This window comes from Pavona decussata, unplaced genomic scaffold, assembly GCF_977016875.1.
Source record: "Pavona decussata unplaced genomic scaffold, jaPavDecu1.1 SCAFFOLD_120, whole genome shotgun sequence".
In the NCBI taxonomy this organism is placed as follows: Eukaryota; Metazoa; Cnidaria; class Anthozoa; order Scleractinia; family Agariciidae; genus Pavona; species Pavona decussata.
Window position 1 is genome coordinate 552,172 of NW_028145534.1, and position 7,829 is coordinate 560,000.

Here is a 7,829-nt window from a genome sequence, read left to right on the forward strand (position 1 = left end):
TCTTGAATAAGGGGGTTAATTTCTAAAGAAACTACGGTGCTGCGTCTGTGGGAAGTAGAAACGAAAGTTTGGTTTATCAACAGAGTTGATATTGGCCACCGTTAAGGAATTCGAGTGCTGATGTTTCGAGCGTTAGCCCTTCGCTCTGACAAAGGCTACTTTTAATTATCAACTCTGTTGATAAAACAAATATTGGATCTCGAACAAGCTTTTAGCAGCAGAAGGAGTGGCTGGTGTAACAGACGTTTTTATTTAAACAGGTTGGCAAATTCAAACCTTTTTGTACGTTCTATCTCGCTTGTTAACTTAACACAGCCACTTGATCAGCTGTTTTACTCGATTTATTTGTCGACGGCGCGTTAACTTTTCTTTAGTTTGCTGAACATACACAAACATTTTTGTGTCAGAGGACACTACTTCTGTTTGCCGGAATACAAGCGACTGAAGACGTAGGCTGTGCAAGGCAATTTAATATTTCAAATTAAAAGCTTTTCAATTTTCTTTTGTTAATGCTAATGTGGTAAGTAGTAAAACAACACGTCTGCCAGGTTGTGTTTGAAAAAGATAATTTACACTTACACAAGCAATTGGGATCGCAATGTCCTTTGACAAGGACGAAGTAAATTATTATATAGATTGAAAGCTGTATACTGTTAAGTATTGCAGTATCAAGAATTAATATGTTTCTCTATAACGGTTTCCACAATTTCATTTTATAACTGTCTTTATAACTGTGTTTCCTATCATCACCAATCGAAATCTCAAATGAAATCATCACAAATGAAATCTGGCAACGTTATCGTAGACAACATCAGGGAGTCAATCTGGAAATCTCTCCTTCATGATATGGTCCCACATGCTAAACTGCGCCTATCCCCTCCATGTAATAGGGTATTAACTCCTATCGATAATGCAACTGGTTTACAGAAATGCACTGTTGACTATTTCTAGAACGCTCTTTCTCGAACAGCTTGACTTGTGGTTGCTGAAAGGCTAGAGGAAAAATGTAAACTGGAAATTACCCTTTCTTTCCTAGAAAAATAGGATATAACGCACTAAGAATTGGATCTGGGGCTAAATTTGGGCTGGAAGCTGGGATTTGAGCCCAATTTGGTCCTGGAAATGCAATTTGTAATCCCCACCCCTCCTCCCTCAGGACTCTCACTGAAGTGTGGCGTACGCAGACTGTTTGATTGAGAAGAGTAACCAAAAAGATGTCAACCAATGCAAGGTCAATGCTTGCTTCAAACGATCAAAACTAATGGATGGAAACTTGCGGATATCAGGTAACTTGAGTAAGTGAAAACTAAAAAGCAAAACTGTCATTTATCTTTGAGGGTGCTATTTATCATGATGCTCGAGTTTTTGATTAATCATGGTGAATTTGCTGACCCGTTGAGAAACAAGTCGTTGATAAGAATAAATGTACAGTTTTCTTAAAAGCTCAAAAACTGAAAAGCAACTGGCAAGAAGGGCTAATATTAAAGAGGAAAACATTTTGGAGTAATGTTTATGCCTTGCTGGATATTTAACAATTTACTTATGTGTCTGGATATTTAACAATTTATTTATGTGTTTTCGCTCTGACGAGGGCTACTTTTAGCTATCAACTCTGTTGATAAAACAAATATTGGATCTCGAACATGCTTTAAGCAGCAGAAGGAGTGGCTGGTGTAATAGACGTTTTTATTTAAACAGGTTGGCAAATTCAAACCTTTTTGTACGTTCTAACTCGCTTGTTAACTTTACACGGCCACTTGATCAGCTGTTTTACTCGATTTATTTGTCGACGGCGCGTTAACTTTTCTTTAGTTTGCTGAACATACACAAACATTTTTGTGTCAGAGGACACTACTTCTGTTTGAATACAAGCGACTGAAGAGGTGGGCTGTGCAAGGCGATTAAATATTTCAAATTAAAAGCCTTTCAATTTTCTTTTGTTAATGCTAATGTGGTAAGTAGTAAAACAACACGTCTGCCAGGTTGCGTTTGAAAAAAAAGATAATTTACACTTACACACGCAATTGGGATCGCAATGTCTGTTAACAAGGGCGAAGTAAATTGTATTGTGGATTAAAAGATGTATACTGTTTAGTATTGCAGTATCAAAAATTAATATGTTTCTCTATAATGATTTCCACAATTTTATTTTATAACTGTTTTTATAACTCTGTTTTCCATAATCCCCAATCGAGTTTTACTTGACTGTAGCTTTCAAAATGAAATCAAGCAACGTTATCGTAGACGGCAACATCAGGAGTTCGATATCGAAATCTATCACTCATGATATGTTAAATTGCGCCTATCCCCTTGATATGATAAGGTATAATCTCCCTATCGATAATGCAACAGGTTTACAGAATTGCACTATTACGCTCTTCTCTAACAACTTGACTTGTGGCTGTTGAAGGGCTAGGGGTAAAATTAAAACTGGAAATTTCCCTTCTTTTCACTAGGAAAATAGGATATAACGCACTGGGAATTGGATCTAGGGCTAAATTTGGGCTGGAGGCTGATCCCTCACTGAAGCGTGGCGTAGGTATTTTCTTGTGCTTATACTTATCCTCCAGGTGAAAAGTACATCGAGGTTATATTATATTATTATATTATTTTTAAACGGAACTTGAATCATCAAGTATAATATAAAAAACTGCATATTAAAAATTGAAAATGTTTGTTTGTCAAAATGGCAGGAGGACATCTTTCCGACGCTCCGAAAACAAATCCGAATTCTTCTTTCAGCACTCACCCGTACGTATAGGACTGTTTCATTGAGAAAAGAAACCTAACATTAAAAAAGAGTAACCAAAAAGATGTCGACCATGGGCAATGAGTGTTTCAAACAATCACAACTAATGGATGGAAAACTTGCGAATATTATGTTACTTGAGTAAGTGCCATTTATCTTTGCAGGTGCGATTTGCTTTTGCATTATACACAACAAAATATTTACATTGAAGATAACTCAACCATTGGAACAATTGATAGCTACTAATAGGTCTAAATTAGAAAAACTCAAATATTACGCTGCTGACATTGAAAGCCCAGAGTGCCACTACCATTTTTACGCCCACAAAAGGATGTAGTTTCACAAATTCACAAAGGGAGTACGGTCAAAGAATTTTATGCTGGCTCCCCATTAAACTATCGTGATTCTAAGTGAACTGGCTCTACTCAACACAGCGAGCCTGAAGAAGTAAATTATTTTTTAATATCACCAACTTATTAAACCCTACCCAGGTGCTGTACAATATTTACCCTCTTATTTGAAGAGGACTGTTTCAAAACCACCTGACCACCTGCGTTATCCAATGACAACCACGATCGGGGGTAATCACAAAAGGCAGAAGTGTCAAACTTATTCAAAAGGTAAAGCACGCTGTAAGCTTATAAAAATGGGCGCGCTGTGATTCATTTATCCTATCCTTCACCGATCTGACTTAAAACTTTCGTTATCTAGATCTGAAAGTATTTTTTCGTCTACTAAAGAGGATACCCACGCATCAAGCTCTTACCAAGTCAGTCGTTTAGGAGCTTTCCTACTTTTCAGGTACGCTTCGCCGTCATGTCTTTTTTTCTTCAGTCTTGTGAGTCATTTGAATTTTTAGGAGTTTTTTTATTATCATTTTATGGAAACTTTTTGGAAATTTTTCATCAGAACGTTTAGCCTAGGAGAGGACAAACGTGGCTGAGATTTTATAACCAGGGCAAGAATTCAGTATAAGCGCGTTTAGTCAGTGTAAGCAACCTCAGTTTTCATAATCAGTACGACAGCGACTCAACTCTTACTGATCAATCAGAGCTCGATTTATCTCATCATGGAATAACCCACCCTGTATGAGACCTCCAGCTAAGTTTGTCGTCTTCCTGAATAGTTATAGACCTTTTTCCAAAATGGCTACTTTTTAAATATTCTTTATAATGGATTAACAAAATGTTGGGATCACGCAAGGTATGCCGTCCACTTAGAATCTTGCTTTTATCTTCTTCTAATGTTACCGGTACACAACATGTTTGTCGTTTAATTTTAGATAAAGCAGTAATTTTAGAGATCATTTTGCTCAGTTAAAATTCTAATAACTTGTAACAAGCAAATCCAATGCACAGAATAGATCTATATATCTACACGATTTTCACGTTATTACTACATCATACCATACAAAATATATCTGTTCCTCTTCCTCTAATCCTTTCGTTAGTCTTTCATTAGTCCTCAGAAATACACGAACCTCCCTAATTCCAGTGTTTATAATAAGCGGTCCGTTAGTAAACACTATTCTCTTTATCGAAACTGATTTTATATGAGAAACAATCAACATCTAAAAGCTGGTGTATGACAAGATAACAATGTTTAGCGGATATATGAGAATACGGTTGTTAGAAGTAACGGTCTTCCGACAAGTCTTCGATTATACTGTAATACTGATAAATGTTTTGGAGAGGAAGCTAAAATTAATTCAAGAAAAAATAGAATTACAGATTGCCTAACAATGAGTTGTTAAACAAATTTGAACATCCGCGTTTACTTTCTTTCCAGGTGTAATTTTCTTTTTCAAATCCTGTTGAAAGGAAAAAATAAATATTTACCCCGAGGATATTCAATCTGATCCATCAGGACCCTTTCGGTGTAAACAATTAAAACAAAAGGTACAGATCTACCTATCGAAAAAATCGTGTTAATGGACCAAAATGCACAATACATTATTCAGTTGTGTTTGTAACAAGTGAAAAGAAAAGACCATCGGAAATTAGAATCATTTTCTTTTTCTCCCTCCCTGAAGTCGTACCCAGATCTCCCACACATTCCCAAACCGACTGAGATCAGGGTACGAGATTAGAGGGCACCTCACCGCAGTTCGCTGCTTTTGAGGAGATTAAGAGAGGTTCTACTTTGGAGCAGGTAGATGTGGCATATATGTAATATGAATTAAGTTTCTTTTCCGTTCAGTTGCTCATTGATAAATTTCTATCTTTGAGAGATCCCGGGTGAAAGTTAATGACTTTTTTTTTTTATAAAATAAAACAGAATATCTATTTCCCTCTAAGCCTGATCCTATGGATTTTGGAAATGTATTGAAAAAACAATCATTGATTATTATCAGAAAAAAGGCCACAAGATTAGCTATTTTAGCTTGTTTCGATTAACAGATTGTTGATTCACGTGTATTTTGTTTAGGAAATTTTAGCCAAGTTAGTTTCAAACTCACTGATGAGAAGATATAAACTTTGTGTTCGAGTCACAAAAAAAAAAGAAGTTACGAGTAATGCTTAAAAAAACCGGTGATGTTCAATATTAGTGCTTTCCAGATGGACAACTGAAGTAACTTACCTGACTTTAACTTTCCTTTTCTTATTCAGACATGGCTCTCGCCTTACAGCTGTTGATCTTCGCCATAGCACTTACACCCGGCGCATTTTTTGGCGACGCTGAGATTCTTGGTGGAGTGACAACTGCATTCGAAGACGCGGATCAGAAACTTTCGGCTGAAATGAAGTCATTTCGTCAGATACTGGGCGCCCTGTCCCGACAAGTCATGTTACAGCAGATGTTTGTCGAAGAACGTATCAGATCTGATGGTGACTCTGGAGTGAAACAAGTACGTCATAATCGCGAAGGAACACGCAACTACTTTTCAGAAACCCATGGAAACTCTGGGAGGCTGTTGTCCATCCATGAACACGCTAACAACATCCGCACTGTGGGTCTGGGAGAATTCATCGGGGTGCTGAATGGAGTGGAATTCAGGACCAGGCACAATGACTACCGACTGTACATGGCCAACAGAACTAGCAAAGCCTACCATGCAACAGAACCGATCCCATTCCCAGAAGTACCGCCAGAGGTCAAAAATAAAGCGAACGTTGACGAGCAGATCGCTGAAATGCGAGAATGGTTTAAAGCATGGAAAACTCAAAATTACACCGTAAGAGATTACCGCAAGTATTTCAAACCAGTACTTTGCTATCTCGAAGGTGCTTGGACCACAGCAACAAAAGACATCGATGAACCCTTTGAAAGTGACAGGCATTTTATTGACGCAAAAACCTGGTTCGATCTACAGGAAAAGGTCCGCTTCACCTCCTACACTGGAAGGAAATACAATCTAGTGAACTTTTCCTTCCTGCCCACCACCATCATGGACATCATCAATGAAACGATCCCTGTTTTCGCTCAGTGGAATTATCATATTTTGTGTCATCCAGTGAGCCGTGACATCCCATTGAACAGATTTCGTGTAGTGGACGAGTTCCATGCAAGACTTCCAGCAAAAAGAAAGTACGAAGAACAGGCTAACACCAGAGCAGCAAGATTCCAACTCAACCCTCAAGACTCAGACGCAGGGTTCAAGTTTGAGAGGTTAAACAACCCGAGGTTTACGCTACTGGATGAGCTCATGAGTGAGATTCCAGGAAAAGATAACTACCAAGGTAATCTGACGGATGAAGCATTTGATCTTCAAGCTCACACCATCGACCCCAAGAAATCTGGTAAACTGAACACCGCTTACTATCATCGCTGGTTCAAGGTTCTGAAAAAAGGCGCGATGGGCCAGTCCGTAAGGCATCGAGGCTTTGCAGATGAAAACTTGTTCATGGCTATGACAACACAACCCAAAGTGGCAGGGATGAAACTTAAGACTTGTAAGGGTTCATGGAGGGGACGAAAATGCAATACAGTCAGTCAGAAGTTTTCGTACGCCATTCCACTCGAAATAATCTACCTGACACCTCTTCACAGCTGGAACCCATTTGATCTTGAGTATAAAGGCTCCGAGTAGACGCCGCTCGGGAAGACAGTCTTTCTTGGTGGTCGGTATGGAGGCAGAACCCCTGAAAAGGCGTATAATGGCACAAACAGTAGAAAGTATTACCTGACTCCATCAGCTTTCTACTCAGGAGAAGAAGTAAGCACCGACGTCGCAGACACCACCAAAAATAGCGTTGGAGTACTGGATAGAAAAGGAATTGTCAGAATCACTCGAGCCAGTGGAACACGTATCTTTCTCCCCCCCATTAGTGGAGTGGGCATATGTCGTCAGAGGTATCCCGTAATGCCCGTCCACGGAGAGGGAAGTGCTGTGTGGAAGGAACTTGAAGCAACAAAAGATATCCTGATGAATTCCAAAACGTACAGTTACATCTACAGGGAACCGCTTGGAGGAGACTCTGATGTTATACCTACTGAACCTGCGAACAGACCACTGACACTGAAGATGGAAGACGCAACCAAGACTCCCCCAGGGGCACACAGTCATGAAATCACTTTGACCCCAGAGGTGGTGGAGCTGGCCAAGAAAGGAACGCCCATAATGCAATTGCTGACAACAACTGGAGCTGGTCACCAACACACCATTAATGTGGAATGGAAAAGTGGCAAATGGCGAATAAAGCATTGTGATGAATACGACAGGGGACGGTATCGTTGCCGTGACCGACATGGCATGTACTTAAATGAGAATTCCAATGTTTAGAATACCATTCTTCCATAAAATTTAATATCATTTGAAACGTATATTTTAAGGCTGCTTTGGTAAGGGTGAAATTTCTGTTTCTTTTGACAATCAAGATAGAGTTGCGTTCAATTAATTTTAAATAGAAACGTGACGATTCATTCTGCCTGTAAACACAAATAGATTGGGAAATAAAAATGGGATTCCAGCAATTTATTTATATACTCTTGGCCTTAGTAAGATTTAGACTTAAGAGAAATTACCACTCTCAGCGTTATGTTGTTGAAAATACAATCTAATTTCAAATTTTCGTTGGAAAATATGGAAATAATATTTCCGTATCGAAAAAAAAAAGAATTAGATTATTCCCTATTTTCG

The 7,829-nt window shown here is 38.7% G+C and overlaps 1 long non-coding RNA gene and 1 pseudogene across 1 annotated transcript; both read left to right on the forward strand.

The window, feature by feature from the left end:
- The first annotated feature begins 1,233 nt into the window (after nucleotides 1-1,233).
- LOC146469689 (uncharacterized) lies at nucleotides 1,234-3,546 on the forward strand. Its single transcript, XR_014867166.1, has 3 exons — nucleotides 1,234-1,286; nucleotides 3,241-3,369; nucleotides 3,461-3,546. It is a non-coding gene; the product is annotated as an uncharacterized LOC146469689 (long non-coding RNA).
- Nucleotides 3,547-5,306: 1,760 nt separating this feature from the next.
- Nucleotides 5,307-7,667, forward strand: LOC146469690 (uncharacterized; annotated as a pseudogene).
- The last annotated feature ends 162 nt before the right edge of the window (nucleotides 7,668-7,829 follow it).